Below are 22,418 nucleotides of genomic sequence, written 5' to 3'. Positions count from 1 at the left end.
ATGTCTGCTGTAGTAAACGTGACTGAGAATAAGCAAACTGTTGACCGAAATGTTGACCTTGTTGATGAAATTTTGGATAATGTGCCTGTGAAGCGTAGAAAGAATGTTGAATATATTCTTAATAGAATGCACAGGTCTAAAGATGTGACTTCGTGGAATTCTAATAGTGAATTTGTTTTCAAAGGAGAGATAATCAAGGGCTCGCACCAACTGGATCTTGTTAAAAGTGTGACAGCAACCAATAAAATTGCTGACAATAGATGACCGTTGGGGTGGGGGGTGTTTTTAGAGGCCATGGCATGTCTCAACATGCCTTTTACAACTATTCCCAATGCTCATGTAAGACGTAAAATCAATTTGTATAAACAAACGTCTGGTGACACAATGGATGATTTAGCCACACTACCAGCAACTGGTTTTCAACCAACCAAAGCTTTCTTTGAACCTCATACCACGGACCCCACAAAATGGCTTCCATTTTAATGTTTTTATTTCATGCATTTTGTGATTCATTGTATGTTTGTTTTATCTTGAATAAATGTTGTATGAAAAATACTATGTAGACATTGATGTGGTTTTACAAATGTTTTTATTTTCGAATAATAAAGTTTTCATACACGTGATTGGCTTTTCTATTTCTTCAACAACCATGGCACAAATTAAACGTTTCACAAGATTGAGCATGTTGTATGCAATTAAACATTTGCTTATCACGCTTACTCTGGTACATCTTAGCTACAAACTTTGAGACTAGGGAATCATTTTCTCGTAAATCATCAACATAAAAAGACATAACATCTTTATAACTCAGACCTTTTGTCATTAGATAGAGAAAGAACACACAATGCTGTCCACACATGGTTGAAACCAGGTCCTGTACTTGTTTTGAACTGTATTCCACATTCTCACAGGTTTTCAGAAAGGCATTGATTGACTTGGGAAAATTTGTAAAATCAGGGGGTTTCCAAAACTGTCATAAAACCTTCCAATGCCATCATCCGTTATGTAAATAGCCAGCCAGTGCTCCCCGGGTTGAATGCTTGGGTGTGTATTAACAATCTTTAACATCTCGGACAGGCACCCTAGGTAGTTGGTCGCTTGCCAGCACACCATAAAAATGGGTCCTAGATGAAAATTGGTTCACCACACTGGTCAACTCTGCAGTATTCATTTCCACACAGTTTTCCTAATAGTAGTCAACCATGACTTGTTCCACAAAATAACATGTAATCAACACTCCCCACTCCACTCTACCTCCCAGTAACAGACTCAAGACAGACCCTCTCTACACAACACCTGGTTATAGAAGGTAAATTTGTCAGGATGGTCAGGATAGAACTGGACCTCATTACTACATGTCACCTTTCTGTTCTCCTCAGACAGACACAGGTTCTGATATGTTGTATTGGGATCCAATGTCAGCTGGCAGGAATCTAAGAGGATGAAAAACAAAGTCAGTGACAATGTCTCTCTCTTACTCTGTATGTGTGTGTATGTGTGTGTGTGTGTGTGTGTGTGTGTGTGTGACTTGTGCGTGTGCATCCTCTCTCTCTCTGTGCATGCTGGGAGTGGTGTGAGAGAGTGTGGAGTTTTGGCTGCCCTTTTTGTAATTTATTGGGCTGCATGTGCTTTGTCATGGTATACATTTTAGTGCTGGGGTGGCTATTTTGTTTCCTCTGGTTTGGAAATCAGTATAAAATGTTTTGAATTTTGGCAACTTTGTGTAAATTAACATGGTCTTCAATGCCACACACACACACAGACACCCACACACCCCTGAGCATTGACTAATGCACATAGAGGAGCAGAGTATAGGCAAAAAGGAAGTCATTAAGACATTTCATTACAACCAATAGGTTTTTTGTTTCTTTTTTAATCTGCCATAGATTGTTTCATTGTTGTGTCAATGAAGGATTGGGTGTATGTCTGGCTACATGCTTTTACAAGCCAGCTTGAGTTAGTGACATTGAGAAATTATATTTTGTATTCAGAAAGATTTATTATGAATGTGTATGAACCAGGTGTTTGATTTTGACAGTAAATAACCTGTGCTTGTTTCTTCTTCCTTGCAGGATCCCTGCAGGTGTCATGGTGCGGTGAGCAGCAGCGCCACCGTGCCATAGTTTCTCAGTTCCCATACCTCACAAACACATCCCGGACTGTCACATGTTTCCAATCTTCCACACCAGGTCCCAATTTGTATCATTTGTATGTGTATATATGTTTCCCCTCTGCTCCCCACATTGTGGATCATTGTTGCTGTCTGTTAGTATACGGGTGAGTGTTGTTAATGTACTGTTGAATGTTGATTGTTAAGACGCGTTGTCGCGCACTTTATTTTCATTCAGTCAGTAGTTAGTTTCGTTTTCCGTTCGTGTTTGGTTTGTTTGTTGTTTTAATAAAAACCCACGAACGAGAGTACCGCCTGCGCCTGGTTCCTCCAACACTACACCACGACGAGTCGTTACAGCAGGTCTCTCAGCAGTGCTGTTTGCAGGAGTTGAGTCTCCATCTGCGAAAGGAGGAACCAGAGACCACACAGATTAAACAGGAACAGGAAGAACTCGGGACCAGTCAGGAGAAGAACCGATTCAAGGGCTCTTTGTAACCAGGGATTCACTGTTCACTCGTCCCTGTGTGAAAAATGAACTGAATCAGGAGGACCTGCTTGGGTCTTTCCGTTAAGAACAGCGCACCGTTTGAAAGTGACCTGTGACATCGTTAACAATGCAATAACCGTGCCGGGGTTAGATGAGCTGTACGAGCGTGTGAGATGAGAGCGTGCACGGTGTGAAGAACATGCACCATAAGAGGGCACATGGCCACGAGGTCAGCGTAGGCTAACACCGATTCTGTAACTGCTACAGAACGAAGGCATGGAGCTCTGGCCACAGTATCATGACGTTTGAATAGTAACCAACTGGATGCATTTCACCGCCTACAGTACATTTTGAGTTAGTACAGCTGACATAAAACTTTCTCTGAGACGCAGATTAGTCCACTGTATGGAGTCCCTCATGGCTTTTGTGTGGAAATGGATGAGATCAGACGGGGGCTGGACTCTCAGTGTAGTCAATCAGTCAATCATGGGGTGTTAACTTATTTAACTGTGATATACTCTGCCTTAGAAATGCCAGAGGCACAGGCAGATCTAACTCTGTGTGGACCTGAGTATTTTAGCCTTACCGTATCTGGATGTAATGGATATGGTGGCACCCGGGTCAACCAGGAAATCAGCAGGCCCCCATTCACAGATGTTAACATTGGAGACACTCTACTATTCTGAGTAATGAAAGGGAACTGACCTGGTGCTGTGGTGCTGTGAGGTATCCTGCTCTCTCTCCATCTCATCCTATTTCTGACCCTGAGGATGGTGTACAGTGACACTCCTCAACGTCTCCTGCACCCGCCACAGCCTCTCCAGCCTGTTAAAACATCATCTGCCTCTGCTTCTCATAAAACTTGATCTGGGCGGTGAACATTTTCTTTCTTTGCTTTGCTTCTGTCACTGTTCTGTCTCTCTGTGTGAACAGCGTGATCCCACACCTGTTCTGATGAGATTGTTTCCCAGCTTAAACACATCAGATGTACCTTGTCGGCAAGGCTAGGGATTAGTCCATGAATCAGAATGCCCTTTAATAGTTCTTCTAGGACGTTATTATCAGGAGCAATTCCTGAGTAGCTGTTGAAAGCTTCTTCTGCTCTGGCTCGGAAATCACAACAGGACTCTGTTGGGCCCTGTTTCATTGAAAGTCATTTTGGCCCTTCAGTCTTAGTTGAAATGTCTCTTTGATACAGATTTTATACAGCCAAGTTGTTCAGTACAGCCATCCTGTCCTTACAGTAGGGGTTGGATATTTAGTCCATTGACGGCGAATGTTCTTTCAGACTGGGGTAGTGGAACTTAACAGTATTTTAGAAAACTAGGTCTAGTTCCGAGGCAGATGGCTACATATTTATCAAAATGTCCAAATGTTCACACTATTGGTCAGCGCCAGCTTGGGGAGGGGGTAAATACTTTACTATATCTAAAGTTTCACTGATGGCCAATGTTCGCTGGAGCTCCATAGTTGTTGGTGCATCTTCATCTCCAGAAGGCTGTAACTGTAACCATCATGAGAGGAAACAAAGTGTGTGGGTCTCTGTCCCTCTGCAATACTGGCTGACCTGTGGATGACCTCACCAGGTTCTTTCTTATTGAATGTAATCCGTGCTTCTTCTTTCTGTTCTGGGTGGGGCGATGTAGGCAGGGACAGGAGCACGGCAGCCTGATCTCTCAGACAGACTGAGGGGAGGGGGGTGTTTGGAGGAGGTGTCTGGAGCAACCTTTCCCCGCTTTTCTTAACTGTCCTCCTACCTCTGGTTCCCTTCTCATCACTCCTCTGGTCTCTGGGTGCCTTAATAAGCGTTACTTCATGTTATTGTTGCCTCTTTTGCTGCTTGTGAAGCAGCTTCTTATATTTGCCCACTGTAGCTCATAACAGAAAAGCTCAATTATAAAACACAACAAAAATGAAATGACCCCTCTTCAAAAGTCTGGATACCCTTAATTCTTAATACTGTGTATAGCCCCCTTTAGCATCAATGCCAGCGTGCAGTCTTTTGTAATAGTTTTCAATGAGGCCCAGAATTCTTGCAGGTGGTATAGCTGCCCGTTTGTCTTGGCAAAATGCCTCCAGGTCATGCAAAGTCTTTGGTTGTCTTACATGAACTGCACATTTGAAATCTCCCCAGAGGGATTCAAACATTTGGTTCATGCAAGATGACCAAAGAGGATATAAAGGTCAGGAGACTGTAATGATCACTCCATAACCTGTAATGTTTTCTGCTGTAACCTGTGGAGGGTCAACTTGGCTTTGTGCTTAGTGTCATTGTCGTGCTGGAAAGTCCAAGAGTGTCCCATGCACAGCTTTTGTGGAAAATAATGCAATTTCTCAGTATTTTCAGTTTTCACAAGATTCCCTGTGCCTTTAGAGCTCACACACCCCCAAAACATCAGTGAGCCACCACCATGCTTCACAGTGGGGATGGTATTTTGTTCACTATATGCCTTGTTGACCCCTCTCCAAACATAGCGCTTATGGTTGTGAGTCTTGTGACCATAAAGCTCTATTTTGGTCTCGTCACTCCAAATTACATTGTGCCAGAAGCTGTGAGACGTGTCAAGGTGTTTTCGGGTAGTAAAGGCTTCTTTCTGGCAAGTAGACCAAGAAGCTCATTTTTGTTTAAGGATCGTCATATTGTGCAAGTCTTTTGACAGATCTTTTCTGCTCAAAATGGCTCAGTATCTAACCTTCTCAGTGCATCCACGTGAGCTCACAAACTTATTTTGACTACTTATACACAGACACTAATTGCAATTTATGAATGCACAGGTGTGTGAAATTAACCTTTAATTGCCATTGTAACCTGTGTGTGTCACCTTGTGGGTATGTAACAAGGCCAAACATTCAAGGGTATGTTAACTTTAGATCAGGGCCATTTGGGGGATTTTTGTTATCATTATGATTTATAAACAACTATGTGATAAAATGGCTTAATATGATCACTATCCTTAAATAAAATATTATTTGCATGATCAATCATATTTTCTAAATAAATGCCAAAATTTCCCAATTTCTGCCAGGGTACGCAAACCTATGAGCATAAATGTGTATTGGTCCTATGCATAAGATAAAAAGTAACCAGCGTATTTTTGGCATGCATAAGATACAGTGTTACCAGCATATTGGTTATATGCATACGATACAGTGTAAACTGGTGTGTTGATCATATACATTAGATACAGTGTAACCAGTGTATTGGTCATATACATTAGATACAGTGTAACCAGTGTATTGGTCATATGCATAAGATACAGTGTAACCAGTGTATTGGTCATATACATAAGATACAGTGTAACCAGTGTATTGGTCATATACATAAGATACAGTGTAACTAGTGTATTGGTCATATACATAAGATACAGTGTAACTAGTGTATTGGTCATATACATAAGATACAGTGTAACCAGTGTATTGGTCATATACATCAGATACAGTGTAACCAGTGTATTGGTCATATACATAAGATACAGTGTAACCAGTGTATTGGTCATATACATCAGATACAGTGTAACCAGTGTATTGGTCATATACATAAGAAACCAGTGTATTTCCTCATGTCATCTTTAGCAGATTGAATTTACACTATCTGATCCTACTAGAGATAGAGGCTATTTGTTGCCAATATTTTCTCATTTGTTTGTAGCCAATTGATAGAAGAAATGACATTTCTGAGGGTTGTGGCCCATTTCCATCCGAAAACTGATAGATAACTGTCACGTCTTCGGGGGTCGGATAAAGGAGGAGCAGGAGAATGGCGTGGTAGAAATAAAGTATTTAATGTAATAACGAGAACTAAAGTTGTGGTTTGAAAACTGAAACGTACACTGCTCTTATACAAACAGAGACAATTACACACAAAGACAGAGGGAGCAGAGGGAACATATAAACTCGGGGGAATGATGAGGATGAGGAACAGGTGCGTTAAACAGGACACAGGTGAAAAATATGATGAGATGGACGATGGTGTCAGAAGGCCGGTGACGTCGACCGCTGGAGCCCGCCCTCCGGGGCTGCAGGGGGAGGTGAACCAGCAGAGGGCGGAGTTTCACAGATAACAACCGTTAGTACAACAGTTGGGAGGCACCAGTTGGTGTTGGAACTGGACCCATAAGGAGTGCATTACAAATGTAAATGGGAATGTGATAAAATCATTCATATGTTGTCTTAGCTGCTGGGGGTTAATCTGACACTCATCACCTCATACAACCCCATGGTTAGATGGGATGTTGAATGTTGTAACAGAACTCCAGTTGACCAGTTAGCTAAGTTTTTACTATGGGGTGAGTGGGACAGTTATATGGAGAATGTGGCTATAGCTATAAACATTATAACAGACTCAGACCATATATCTTACCTCTGTCCTCTGAGACAATCAGGTAGTTGTAGTATAAACAGAGTCAGACCTTATATCATACCTCTGTATTCTGAGCCCTCAGGTTGTGTATTATTACAGACTCAGACCTTATATCTTACTCTGACCTCTTTTTATGATACTCTAATAGTTAAAGCGTGTACGGCCAATAAACTGAGAAGTTCTGGTTTGAATCCCTGGATCAACAAGGTAAAAACTAAATCTGTGTAAAGGTAGCAAGGCACTAACCCAATCTGCTGTGTTAGTGGCTTTGGATAAGAGTGTCATAAAGTACAGACAACACCACCTGATGGAGAGTTTGAGCAGCAGGTCTCTAAACTTTAGTAGAAGTAACCAGTTGAGACCCCTCTCGAGACCCCTCACATCGAGAGGGGTCAGCTGAGGTGGCTTGGGCATCTGTTTCGGATGCCTCCGGAACGCCTTCCTGGGAAGGTGTTCCGGTCCCGTCCCACCGGGAAGAGACCCCGGGGAAGACCTAGGACACGCTGGAGGGACTATGTCTCCCGGCTGGCCTGGGAACGCCTCGGTGTCCCCCCGGAAGAGCTGGAGGAAGTGTCTGGGGAGAGGGAAGTCTGGGCATCCCTGCTTAGACTGCTGCCCCCGTGACCCGGCCCCGGATAAGCGGAAGATGATGCTATGCTAACCAGTTGAGAACCACAATAGTGACTAAAAACACACAGAGGTTGGACAAACAGTCTGGATGTAATGGATATAAACTCTTTCATACGTAGGCCATCCATTTGGGTCTAGGGTGGAAGAAGTTCCACTAGCCTAATGATAATTATAACTATAGGTTATGAATATGTAATACATTTAAATCAGGAGAATCCTAAATTGCTAACATCAGGTAATGTTAGTACAATGTGCTACTACCATAGAGATGGTTACATGCCAGTATTGTTTCTGCCCTACGACAGGTGGCACGTGATCTGTCATGATTTGGCAGTAAATATTTTTTCCAGCAGGTGTCACTAGACTCCATTGTGTTTAATGAGGCTTCATGTGATGTAGGATAGAATTGTCTGGAAGCCTCAATGTTTCAGAAAACCTAATTTCACCATCAGTACTGAAAAGGCCATGTTTTTCATGTACTGTAATAAATCAAACAGCTTGAACTACCTACAGCTTTCTTAGTTGGTCAGTGCCCCTGAAGTGTTCTTCCTCCATGTTGTTTCTTTAAGACTTAAATACATGTTTCCTTCAGTGATCAACCAGTTGGGGTACTTCACTTATTATACCTGCATTCTGGAGAGGAGGTTTCCATTAAAAGTTGCTGCAGTTTCTTCTGCTACACTCCAGCAGTGGCTGGCAATGTCCTGAGGTTTAACGTGACACTCCAAAACAAACGTATGTGGAAGCACACAACAAAACATGCATGAAAACTATTTGAGGGAAGACGTTTCCTGCTAAAACTGTACATCACTGTCAATGTGGTCACATAAAGACAAGAGACTCTGCTAAATGATGTTAATATAAATGCTTGACATTGACATGTATAGTAGAAACATGTGGCCTCCTTATTCTCAGTATTATATTTTAATGTTATTTATTAGTTTAACATCAGTTAAGCTTCACCTTTGTCTAAAACTTTACTGTCATTGCAAAGTCCATTGACTGAGCTAAAGGTGAAATATATACGTCTGTAAATCTTTGCTAGATTTGCTATGTGTCATAATTGTCAGGTTCCTGCTTTTATTGTGTGTTGTTTTGTTCATTTGCACTTCCTGTTTTATTTTGACATCATTAGTCGCTCTTATCACTCATCTTCCTCCCATCGTTTGCTTTCCCGCCTGTTTGATTACTGTCCCCGTCCCTAATGTGTTTCACCTGTTTGTTTTCAACTTCCCCACTCATAAATACTCACCAGTCCCACTTCCCAGTGCCAGATTGTAGTTGTACTTATGTCACTCTCTCCAGCGTTTTTCTCCAGTGTTTGTTTTCCCGTGTTATTAGACCTCTTGCTTCGGTTCTCGACCACGATTTTTTGCCTGCCGTTTTTATACCTCTGCCTGCATTTTGTTCTTGGAACAATAAAGACTGTTACTTGTGACACCCCTCTGAGTCGTGCATTTGAGTCGTTGTAGCTTGTCAATAATAATATCAATGACATCTATTAGTTTGTAACTTTGTTGTTTATTTTCGATCAGCCTGGGTAATACATATAAGGGTGAACACAGGGGAGAAAACCATAGTTTCTGAAAATGCTTTAGAACCTAGTTTTATCTGAAATAACATTCTGCCACTGAAGGTAAACCACACATAGATTGTATGAAAAACTATTTAGAATAACAAGCAGTTTTAAATGACAACAGAGACCAACTAATGATACCAATGTAACTTAGCCAGGAATTAATACAGGACATAAGTTGTATGAGTGAAACAACTGTGTTAAATGCTTTAATCAACAAGAGCACCTGAGAGGACATGAGGACATACAGAGACCATTTAAAGATCCTGTGTAATCAAACTCTCTTTATAATGATGAAAGTTATAGCAAATCCTTCCTTAAGTTTCATTGAAATGTAAAAATTAGTCCCTCTAAAACGTGTCCCAAATGTAACAATTAGATTGGATAGTGATTATTGACAAGTACAGGTAGAATTTACTACAAAGCATAACAGACTGTCTACAAATGACTGTTACTGAAAGATTCCCAAATCTATGATCACACATAAAATACTGAACAGATGTTTGCTGAACATGAACCAAAGGTAAATGTTAATTAAATGTGTGAATAAACTCCTATCTGCCCCATCAATCACACTAGATGACAACAGATAAAGAGGTTACTCTGTTTACCTGAAATCACCTCACACAGAAACATTCTATACAGTCAATAATTACATTAATTTCAAAACATTTTATAATCAAAATAAATTCTGTTTTGTACAACATTTAATAATGCTTTCAATACACATGGTAGATATTTATAAATATATTTCTGTTGACAAGTAAACAACCAACTCAAAACAAATCCTACAAATCAAGACGAAACGTCTCTGTTAAAATAGTTCAGCAGGGTTCTAGACACTGACTAAACTAAACTCTGTGATGATTGGTTAATTTCAGCTGTCAATCAACTCCTTTCACCATTGAGGTGCATCTCTCATCATATGTTCACGGTCATTACGGAACCAAGACCTTTGGCTCACTCCGTTCCATATAAATGTCAAACAATATCATGCTGTTCTATATAATATCTGTAATCTTAAATCAATCATTAGCCAAAGTCAATCAATCATACATTGATACCCGCAGACTGTATCACTGAATAGGTGTCAGTATCTTTACAGACGTTCCTTTATAAACATTGAAACCAGGATAGAGTGGCTGAGTGAATGTGGTCTGGACTCTGTGGAGGAGGGTCATTGTGTCAGAGACACTGTAGAAGGACAGAGTTCCTGCCCTGTGGTCCAGATACACTCCCACTCTGGAGGAGCAGGGACAGAGTTATCAGTCCTGGTATTATTGTGGTAGAACCAACATCTGGATGTAGTGCAGAATAACACCCAGGACTGATCATTACGTCCGAACACACACTCACAACCATATCCTTTCCTGCTGATCTCTTTATATGAGACGGCTACACGAAGCCCTCCCCCACTCCACTCTACCTCCCAGTAACAGACTCCAGACAGACCCTCTCTACACAACACCTGTCTACAGGAGGTAAATCTGTCAGGATGGTCAGGATAGGACTGGACCTTATTACTCCATGTCACCTTTCTGTTCCCCTCAGACAGACACAGGAACTGATTTGTTGTATTGGGATCCAATGTCAGCTGGCAGGAATCTAAGAGGATGAAAAACAACATCAGTGACAGTCTGGCTCCCTAAATATGTGTGTGTGTCTGTCTCTCTTGTCTCTCTCTCTCTGTGTGTGTGTGTCTGTCTGTCTCTCCCTCTGTGTGGGTGTGTTTCTGTCTGTGTCTCCCTCTGTGTGGGGGTGTGTCTGTCTCGGTCTGTGTGTGTGTCTCCTGCTGGGAGTGGTGTGAGTGAGTGTTTTGGCGGCCCTTTTCAATTTATTCATCCTTTTCTCTTGGTGGATTTCTGATTTCTATGCATGACGGGGCTGTTCAGAAAATCGAAACATTAATGGATATCATACATCCCAGGGTGTCTTTTACCCATTTTCTGTTTTCTCTGTGTATTCTTCTGTTTTCCCTCTTTTCTTTATGGAGGTTGGTTCTCTTAATATTAATGGAGGGAGGAATTGGAATAAGAGGGCTTGGGTATTGGAAGTGATTACATAGAAACAACGTAATGTCGTTTTCCTACAGGAGACACATAGTGATGAAGCTAATGAGGTTGACTGGGGCATGTGGTGGTGGGGGGGCAGCATGTGTTTAGTCATGGTACACATTTTCATCCTGGAGTGGCTATTTTGTTTTCCTCTGGTTTGGGGGTGACTGTAATATCTATAACTGAAATTGTCAAGGGCCGGGTCTTATTGGTCAAGGCGGATGTTATGGGAGTTTTGTTTTATTTTTAAATGTTTACACTCCAAATGAGGGAACACAGTGCATTCCTGTATTTGATAAGATAAAGGTTTCTTTATGACAATGTGATCAACAGGGATGTTTGGTTTTGGGGGACTGGAACTGTACAGTGGATTTTACTGTTGATCACACGGGTTTGGAACCTCATCTGAATTCTGTGTCCTGTCTGTCTGGTGTGTTGACTGAGTTTGATCTTTCTGATGTATGGAGAGTGAGAAATGCCAATGTTAGTCAGTACACATGGTTAAAATTGACTGATGGTCAAATGAGTGCAGCAAGGTTAGACAGGTTACATGTTTCAGAACGCTACTCTGGTAGAGTGGTGCGGTGTGACATTTTTCCTGTGAGGTTTTCAGATCATATTATAATTACGGTTGATTTTAAATTGTTCTGTCCACGATGGTCAATGTCACATTGGTATTTTAATAGGGTTGTAACGATCCATCTATTACATCAATGTATCGATTTATATTCGTATGATCCAACTACATCGATCTGTGCTCAGCAAGTTGGCCTTCCAGACGACATATATCGATCTAACATCGTTTTAAAATGTAATCAATCGATTGTATCGATACTAGGAAATAACCCATTGGATTTAAGCACGTCAGACTTTATATGAATGTTTTTTCTTAGCACTTTTAATGATAAAGGCGATAAAAGTTACTCGATTCAGTCTGCCTCTCCGTGACGTCATCGCCCTGGGCCAGCAGCAGCGCAAAGACAACAAAACATAGCATAGCAGATGGCAGAGGAGAAGCCGACGAGCGAGAAATTATCAAGCCACCAGTGCGGTCCAGTGTGTGGAAACATTTTGGCTTTTGCAAAGACGGGGATGTTCTAAATAAGTCGCTCGCTGTTTGTAGGATATGTAAAGGTCAAGTAAAGTACAAATCACGACAAATCTCTCCAACCACCTACTAAGGCGCCATGGGATTTCACACAACACTGTGTTGGTTGCACTTTATTCAAATAAATTGTGAATGCATTTGCCATTAATTGTTGTTTACTTGTTTGTTTATATCCATAATTAATTGATACCTGATTCCCTTACAAGAAACAACAGGAATCTAGGAAACTTCACCTGCACTGTCCAGTATCCAGGTATTTATTTCAGTCACACTGGTTTAATTTTTGGCTAAAAAGTTACTGAATCGATTTCAAGTCACTGAATCGTTTCGGATCGTATCGTTCTAAATGAACCATTATCGGCCTTGAATCGTATCGACAACCACGAATCGTGATACGTTGTTAAAATGAATCGTTACACCCCTATATTTTAATATTAAGTTGTTACAGGATATCATGTTTTGTGAAAGGTTTTGTTGTTTTGGGGACGATGGAGGGATTTGAAAAGGAATTTTGAGTCCTTGAGACAACAGTGGGAGGTTGGGAAGACCCAAATGTGTGTTTTGTCAACAGTCTACTGCTCTGTCTAATGTTGAGGTTAGAGAGACTATTAGAGCCCTTGAACAGGACATCAAATTGATTGAGCTCTAACTGACCACTCAGACAGACCCTGGATTGGTCATGAATTTACATGATAAGAGACATGAATTAAGGTCCTTTTTGCATGAAAGGGTGAAGGGTGCCTTGATCAGGTCTCGCTTTGCCACCCTCAAAGATATGGATGCTCCCAGCACTTTTTTCTTTAACCTGGACCAGTCAATAACGCCATGTAAAGAGATGGTCTGTCTTCATCTCCCTGATGGGAAAGTGACTACAGACAATTTGAGATGCGCCGACATGCTGTGGATTTCTACTCTGCACTTTATAAACAGAGGCCTGTGATCCTCTGTGTGCTGAACAGCTGGTTTTATGAGAGGATTTCCTCTGTAGGGGTCAACTGGGAAAAGGTGAGTCATTTTGGGCAGGTCAGCTTCCTGTGGGGTCTCTTCCTCAGTTACCCAGGGGGCTTCAGTGGGGTAGGGATGGGCTCAGGGGGTTTTCTAGGCTCTGATGTGTTCCAGGAAAGGATCTGGGAGGGTGTAGTGGAGAAGGTATGTGCCAGAAATGGTTGTTACCCCAGCTGTCATATAAGGGAGGGGTTCTGGTAACTAACAACCTGGCCCCCTCAACTCTGTGGAACAGACTCATGGTTGTACAGCTGCCTGGGTGCTTGAACTCTGCAGAGGATACTTGTTAACTTTTATGGCTTTTTTTAAAAATAGTGTGTTTCTCTCTCCTTGTATGGAGATGTCCTATTGTCCCATAAATTAAGATGTCCTATTTTGAATGTTGAATTGGGATTGGTTAATTAATAGAGTTTCACTATGTTTGTATTTACAATGATAACTGGGATAATACTTGTGTTTCAGACCTACGCCTGAAGCTCGTTACCGTTTAAATTCTAGCCTGGTAAACTGACAAATGAGGTAGATTGATGTGACTGTTTTGGAGATCTAGGCTGGAGTATCCTGGGGATCACTCCCTGATTGTTCTTTGATTTTAGTGACTTGTTTTCTGTTAACTTGGCCTTTCTTGAGAGTTTTTCCCCCCTTCTGTTGCTGTGTTGATAAGATAAGCAATTTTTTTTGGCGAACAGCAACGATATTAGATGGGTAGAGCAATAACTCGGAACTTTCCGTTAACGTGGGATATCGACTAAGTTGTAAGCATGACGTCTTTTACTACAGACAGTCTGAAGACCATGTGACATTTTTGTGTGGACACTTTCCTTGGCTCCAGGAAGGGGGGCAGACCCCCTCGATTGGCCTTTGCACTAAGGGTTCCATTTGGGTGTTCTGCCTGTTCTCACCTGTGGTCATTTCCCCAACATGAGTATGTTTAGTTTTGTGTTAATCACATGTTAAGTGCATGCTAACTATGGCTTTTCTGTCAAAATGTATGGTTTTTCAACATATTTGTAGTAAGGGTGGAGACCTATAGTCATCCAACATTGTTATATTGCTAGAACAATCTTAATGTCGTTGCATGACATATGCATGACTGTAGCGATTTTGGCTGACCGCCACTATTCTGAATAACATAAGTTGAGAAAATTCCCTAGACTTTAGGAGGTAAATTGAGTCATGATGTTTGTGTGGCCTGAACTTAGTTTGGCCATTGCCTGTGGAAATGCTAATTTTGATATGCTAATTTGGGAGTTTCACTGGGTGAGACAACTTGGTTTCTGGGGTTTCATTCATTCACACGAGCGACCGTGTGGCACATTTTTTTTTTTTATATTCTTTGTGGAAGTTTTTATCATTTTCGCATTTGTTTTTGTTAGATTTTCAGTTTGTGACTTTTTACTGAATGAATGTTATTGATTCCTCCCAACTATCGATTTTTCTTTTCATGTCCGTCCTGTAATGGTTCTGCTTTCACGCTTTGAGTCATTCTCTGTTGACTCTGTCGTGAAAGCAGGGGGGACTGTATGTGTATTATCTATGATGAAAAAGAGTTGAACTTAGTATTTTAAGAGTTACATGAAGAATTTAGTTTTTCTGAAAATGTATACAAAATCTAACATGATTATGGTTGAGTAGTGTAAGAGCCAAATAGGGACGAGTTCATCTAAAATAATAATTTAGTTTAAAAACAGTTAAAATGGTAAAAAACTATTTCATGAAAACTCATAAATGTATTGGTTTAAAATGCATGATTTAGTAATGTTTAGGTCTGATAACATTTCAGTATTTTGAGCTTCCAGTCAGATAGCACTACGTCATAGTATAATTGATTGGATGTAGTTAGTTTTAGTTTGAAAAGACGTTGGAAGCAACACAGTTTAATGACCGTGCGTACCATGTATAATTTAGTGTTTTATAAGTAAACATTTAAAAAGAAGAACGTTTGGTTTGCTCGTGTTTCAAATACTGGTTGTAGTTAGACTGACTTCAAAAGGTGGCATAGAAGAATTAGAAGCAACTAGGTGCTACTACAAGTAGAATACATCTTACCATTTTGACTTGGTTTAGCTAAGAAATAACTCATTTGATGGGATGAATAAGTGACTATGGGATTGTTACTGTTCAGTTTGTTTGATATTTGATTAGAAGTAATCCTATTAATCTCATGCACTATAGAATAAGTGGGTAAAAAGGTGCAGGGAGCACATTTGGTTATTCCTTACATGTTTACTAAGTTTTGCCATGTCTTACTTAATATTGAGAAAGTAATTCTGATTCAAGTTTTATTCTAGAAAACCAAGTTAAGAAGTTTTACATAGTCTAAATTGTAAAGAGAGCTACAGACCCCCTGGAGTGCTCAACTCACTGACACAGACACCATGTGTGGAGTGGGGGGCTGTTTGAAATGGGTTCTTTGTCTTGTTTGAACTCTTTAGAAGGGAAACAGACTTACTGTTGACATTATCATAATTGGGTATTCTAATTCGGCTACATTGAATACTTGGTGTCCATTCCATGTTTATTTACATATTCAATGACTCTTCATTATTTTTATAGACATGTATACCTGTGTACTTAATTTCTGTCCTAGTAGGTAATCATTAGAATGTAAATGGTTAACAGGTGTTTCTTTGAGGTGAATGATGAGACAAAAAGGTTTGTCCCTGATTCATAAGGGGACCAGACTAGGGTCCGTTATCCTTAGGTTAGTAAACCATCCCCCACTCCAGGGTGAGCTCTGGGGAGACAGGGCATAAAGGGGGGGGGGGGTGGGTTCATGATTTATGAAGGATTACAGAGTGTCTTTGATGTGCTAGGATGAGAAGAAGAGACTTGGAGAAATTCACACTGACTTCCATCTTGTAGAGAAATTAGGCTAAATAACAGTTATGTTAGCTGACCTTCAAGATGGTGTGAAATGTTTTGATTTGCAATAAGGTATTTGATCATTTATGTGAAACAATGGTGATTTTGATTTTAGTTCCGATACAACACAATCAGATATAAATTATATAGCGACTGAGATCTGGTTAGGCGAACTGAGAATTGTTCATGAACTACTCTTTGAGAGTGATACTTCAATGTAAGCCAATGATCTTAACTGAGGAGTAATTGGAACAGTAATGGGATATTGTGTCCTTCTGTTCTTTGTTTGTTATTTGTTATTTGTTGGTTGTTAAACCAACTATAGAAAAGAGTGGAATTGTACAGTGGCCCTGAAGTGCAAAACACAACAACAAATACGAAAACACTTCAACAAATAGGAAAACACAACGCCAAATAGGAAAACACAACGCCAAATAGGAAAACACAACGCCAAATAAGAAAACACAACGCCAAATAAGAAAACAACGCCAAATAGGAAAACACAACGCCAAATAAGAAAACACAACGCCAAATAGGAAAACACAACGCCAAATAGGAAAACACAACGGCAAATAGGAAAACACAACGCCAAATAGGAAAACACAACGCCAAATAAGAAAACACAACGCCAAATAGGAAAACACAACGCCAAATAAGAAAACACAACGCCAAATAGGAAAACACAACGCCAAATAGGAAAACACAACGACATTAACTTCTAACGGAAAAGGTAGGGCCTATCTAGCAGAGGACGGAACGGAACCTCCTGATTGGACAGAAGGACCGCCTGTCTTTTAACAGGAAGGAGGGGTGAAAAACACGGAAAAGCGCCTATTTTCAAAACATGAGTACTCCCGAAGATACTTTCGCTATTATAATGAATTATTTTGATGCAGGGCATACATACGACGTGGTAGTTGATATGTTGTCAACCAATCACAACATCAGGATGATTATACGCACGGGTTGTACAGAAGGAACAACTATTCACAACTGGATGAGGTGAGACGTGCCATCCTTACAGAGCTGCATGGACCAGGGCAACTATTCCGCTATCGGACTATGTGGCAAGTACAGCAAAAACACAAGCTACGTATTAAACGACACACAGTGATGAGACTGCTGAAGCAACTAAATCCACAAGGAACGGATGCGAGAACAAGCCGGAGGTTTGTGAGGCGTACATATCACTCCATGGGTCCAAACTACATTTGGCATGTAGATGGATACGATAAGCTGAAACCCTTTGGCTTGACCCTCTCAGGATGTATAATTTAGTTGTTAGATGATAAAGATACTAAAACAATGTTGACTTTTCCTTTTCAGAAAAAGCGACTGCTGTGTCCCTATGTCCTGCTGTTTGCTACAGGGCTCGCATCACTTCCACCTGCTGGAATAACACCACTACCATGCATCAAGTTCTTACCAAATTCGCCATTCCCTATGTCAAACACCTTTGCAAATGCCCTAAAGCTCCTTTTCCTTGAGACCTACAGTGTCTTTTAGACAAACATGGAGTTTTGCTTACAGAATTCTCCAGGCTTTGGGTGCATTTAATGCTGTGCCAAGTCTGGATTTTGCCCAGTCTTAAATCTGTAGTTTATAAAGCATAAGAGTGCATGCTCAGTTCAAAGTATTTTAATGTGTATTATTTCTGTTCATTACTTTGTTCAATGAAAAATCACAGAATTTTTTTTAAGTACAGGTCACATTACAAGTAACAGTAAAATTGTACTCAGCTAAAATGTATGTAGTTTCACATTTGAAACAGTGTATAACATGTTGTGCTTGCAAACAAGCTTGTTAACAATACCTCTTGAAAAGAACCACGTTTCTTTGGTTGTTCAGACCTACAATTGACACACAGTTAACTCGATGGTGAATCCGAAAATAAACAAATATAGTTTGGGAGTTACATTTGAGTTTAATGTATGTCTCCACTCTGATATGACACTGCATATACTGAACTCCACTTGCCAAACATGATACTCAAACAGCTAAGCCACATTTGAGAATGTTTTCCTTTAATATCTGGCCTTTAAGAGTGGGCTGCAGTAGACCATATTTATAGGCCAGCTATTTCTTTCAAGGTGACATAAAGTTCTGAGGCTGACTCCCAATTATGTGGCTGCTGTAATCCATTTCGCTCAACAGTCTGTTGAAGATAATCCTGGATGTCTGGATCACTGCATGAATGAAGAGTTTGCCTTGATTCTGGAAACGTATCCAGTCCTTTGAACCAAACCTGCGTAGTGACACAATAATTTATCATAAAGGGAAAACATGACTTCAAATCCAAATGTATTTCCAATAATATGTGTGGTGCAATTTATGCTTTAATACACATTACATATTTTTGTGAGAATGGATATAGTCAAGTCATTGTCAGTTGATATATGAGGTAAGAGATAGAGTTCGTCTGTAGTTCCCCCAGGACATGATGCATGTCTGGAGAGTGTAATCCTGTGCTTATTCCAGAGGTCTGTGCTCTCATCCAGGTCTTTTTGCAGAACATTATTGAAGCAGAATCTCAATAAGTCCTTAAGTTCATGGCTGCCATTAAAGTGTCCAGAGTCTCTCAGGTCTCCAAACAGGTCCATCCAAAATTGAGCCCTAGGAATACAATTGAAAGTTAGGCTACTTATTTTACACAAGAGCACAAGATTATAACTATTGAATAACTATATAAAGTAAAGTAGGCTACAACAAAACAAATTAATGTTGCTGCTGGGAATATCAGCAAAATAAATCTGATAGTGTGAATGCATAGGTGGAAAGGCACTGCATGACCCCTCAATAATGCATGAGTGGATATGACTGCAGCAGAGGGCAGCACCTGTCAATTAGGCTACCTGAGATCTCAGAAACACAAGGAGAGTGAGCGCTGTCAGACAAAATGATTAACACATAACAGGAAGATATTTTTATGCAGTCTGTTGTGCTATAAAGTGATTTCAGTCCACGGGCACAACCTATTAAAGCTACATCGTCCAGTTTTATGTGGCCAGCTGCTTTTATCAGGATGATAATATGCAAATATACATAACTATATGTCCGTGGTAACAGCAAATACATATTGGACCTTTTTGAAAGGTCTATTTGAAACTTTATTTTTACCTAATTCAATCGAATTAGCAGTTTATAGCGTGATCAGGCATGACATTAACGGGATTACCATCTACTATTTTATATTCATTTGGGAAAGATTAGAGCCCACCCAGACTGTTTTACCTGCTGCAATACTTTTTTATTTGACTGAAATCAGTTTTTGGTAGATTAACACTTTTTGCTGTAACACAATTACACTTATAAGCGGCCGCAGTCTGTATGCTCGTGTCTGAGGGTACACTGTATTGCAGCCATGGTGCCATTTTCAGTCCCATGGTCTGTAGTGTTCTCGCATCCGTTCCTTGTGGATTTAGTTGCTTCAGCAGTCTCATCACTGTGTGTCGTTTAATACGTAGCTTGTGTTTTTGCTGTACTTGCCACATAGTCCGATAGCGGAATAGTTGCCCTGGTCCATGCAGCTCTGTAAGGATGGCACGTCTCACCTCATCCAGTTGTGAATAGTTGTTCCTTCTGTACAACCCGTGCGTATAATCATCCTGATGTTGTGATTGGTTGATAACATATCAACTACCACGTCGTATGTATGCCCTGCATCAAAATAATTCATTATAATAGCGAAAGTATCTTCGGGAGTACTCATGTTTTGAAAATAGGCGCTTTTCCGTGTTTTTCACCCCTCCTTCCTGTTAAAAGACAGGCGGTCCTTCTGTCCAATCAGGAGGTTCCGTTCCGTCCTCTGCTAGATAGGCCCTACCTTTTCCGTTAGAAGTTAATGTCGTTGTGTTTTCCTATTTGGCGTTGTGTTTTCCTATTTGGCGTTGTGTTTTCTTATTTGGTGTTGTGTTTTCCTATTTGGCGTTGTGTTTTCTTATTTGGCGTTGTGTTTTCCTATTTGGCGTTGTGTTTTCCTATTTGCGTTGTGTTTTCCTATTTGGCGTTGTGTTTTCCTATTTGCGTTGTGTTTTCCTTTTTGGCGTTGTGTTTTCCTATTTGGCGTTGTGTTTCATGATTTGTTGAAGTGTTTTCGTATTTGTTGTTGTGTTTTGCACTTCAGGGCCACCGTACCAAAAGGGATGGGTATGGTAAACTTCCCAGGCTTAGGCCACCATTGCATGTCCACTGCACCAGAAGTTGTGTTTCTTGACGCTTTAGTATATTAATTTGGGGACCTTTACACCATTTTAACTCACAGGAATTTGCAAAAAGAACAGCTTTTTTGCCAGAAGAATAATAGTGAACTGGAACAAACATAGGATTCTGGCATACTTTTGAAACTCTAATGACACACTGTCAATTGACTTTGTTTGCAGAATAGCTTAGATTATTACAACAAAACATTCTCAGCATCAGTGTAATAAAAGAAGATAGTAGATGAATGTCACACTCACTTATATAGTGAAAAGCTTAATTTTTCTAAGCTACACACTGAAAATGGAAATTACTATTTGAAAGGTTAAGTTAAAAATAATATTAGGGGAGTCACGTGGTGAGGTACCAGGGAATGGCTGCGCCTTAGCAGAGCTCCGAACCCCTGCAAACTAATACTGGTTTTAAACAACTTAATCCCTCCCAAACAACACGTTATTGGACGGTGGTGACTTCTTAAGTCACTAAACTTGATATCACTGTGAAGCATGTCCATGGGGTCCAAGAAGAAGGGTGTACAAACTCGATTGCCTACAGTTACGGTGGGTGACGCTAATGTTAGCTCTGCATCAGCTAACAATGCAAACGCTAACCAAGAAGAAAATCAAAGATGGACATAAGCGTTCTGTTTGCCGAAATGACTAAAATGGGAGCTACCCTGAATGGTGTTGCAGCAGATGTATCCTTTATTAAGTCAGACATGACGGAATTAAAAAACGCTGTGACCGCGACTCAAATACAGATGAGCGAGGCCGAGGGCCGCATCTCGGACGTGGAAGACAAGGTGAAGAGCAAGGCTGAAGACAATAGCAAATGTGCTACAAAACTCAAGCAACTCTGGGCTGGTGTTGACGATCAGGAACATAGAAGTCGCAGGAAGAATATTGGGCTTATTGGTGTGAAAGAAGGCATGGAAGGAAGGGGCAATTTGAGTGATTTTGTGAGGAAGATACTCGCTGATGGCCTGGGGTTGCGTGGAGAGTTTGAAATTGAAAGATGTCACCGTAGTTTGAGACCTCGCCCGGACCCTGGGCAGCCCCCTCGGATTATTCTTGTGAGATTTCTTTGTTACTCTGCGCAACAGAAATTTCAGGCAGCCGCAAAACAGAAGAAAGGCATAATATGGGAGATCTGTCGCATGTCATTTTATGAGAACATGACTGCTGAGCGCGCTGCGCAAAGGAAGTTATTCTCCCCGGTAATGAAAACGCTGTGGCAGCATCAGGTGAAGCACACACTTGCACATCCAGAAACGCTACGATTTACATAGAATGATGAGCGAAAGAGCTTTGACGACGTTGAGGAGGCAGAGAAATGTATACGTGATAACATTCAAGATTAGATGGAGTGACCGGTCAACAGGTTTAACTAAACATATGGGGGAGATAAGTTCTTTCAGAAGACGGGGGCGGGATCGCTGGGATATAGCCTGGACAGCTAGAGGAGCGGAGATCGCTGTCTGTGGGACCCACACGGACTTTAACTTTGCCTGGAGGGCATTTGCAATGTTATGTCTGTTTTTAGAACAGTGCTAGTTTTGTTTTTTGTTTGTCCCAGTAATGGTTTTCAAAGTGAGGTATTCTTATTTACATTTTGGTTCACAAAGCTGTCAATATTTGTTTAATTGTTGTGGACTGGAAAATGCAGGGCTGATATATAACTCACCATGGTGTAACAATGGGCAATATGGATGTTAATATTGTATCATGGAACATAAATGGGTGCAGCACACCAATCAAAAGGAAAAAAAATACCCCGTTATCTTAAGTCTCATAACACTGATGTTGCTTATATTCAAGAAACACACTTTGAAAATGGAAATGAGGCCTTGAAGTTAAAAAGGGATTGTGTTGGAAAAGTATTTCATAATTCAGTATCAAATAAAAGCTGCGGTGTTGCTATACTTATTAACAAAATACTTAATTTTGTTTTGTTACAAGAATTTAAGGATGAAAATGGACGTTATGTATGCCTTCAGGCAATCGTACTGCAAGATGAACAATTT

At 40.6% G+C, this 22,418-nt stretch overlaps 1 long non-coding RNA gene across 1 annotated transcript; it reads left to right on the top strand.

Moving 5' to 3' along the window:
* The first annotated feature begins 16,852 nt into the window (after window positions 1-16,852).
* On the top strand, window positions 16,853-18,113 carry LOC117594497. Its single transcript, XR_004575747.1, has 2 exons — window positions 16,853-17,367; window positions 17,525-18,113. It is a non-coding gene; the product is annotated as an uncharacterized LOC117594497 (long non-coding RNA).
* Window positions 18,114-22,418: the final 4,305 nt, after the last annotated feature.

The sequence above is a fragment of the Esox lucius genome, chromosome 5 (genome assembly GCF_011004845.1).
Source record: "Esox lucius isolate fEsoLuc1 chromosome 5, fEsoLuc1.pri, whole genome shotgun sequence".
Taxonomy (NCBI): domain Eukaryota; kingdom Metazoa; phylum Chordata; class Actinopteri; order Esociformes; family Esocidae; genus Esox; species Esox lucius.
The sequence above is the reverse complement of the archived record's forward strand: the minus strand, read 5'-3'. Positions and strand labels throughout refer to the sequence as shown.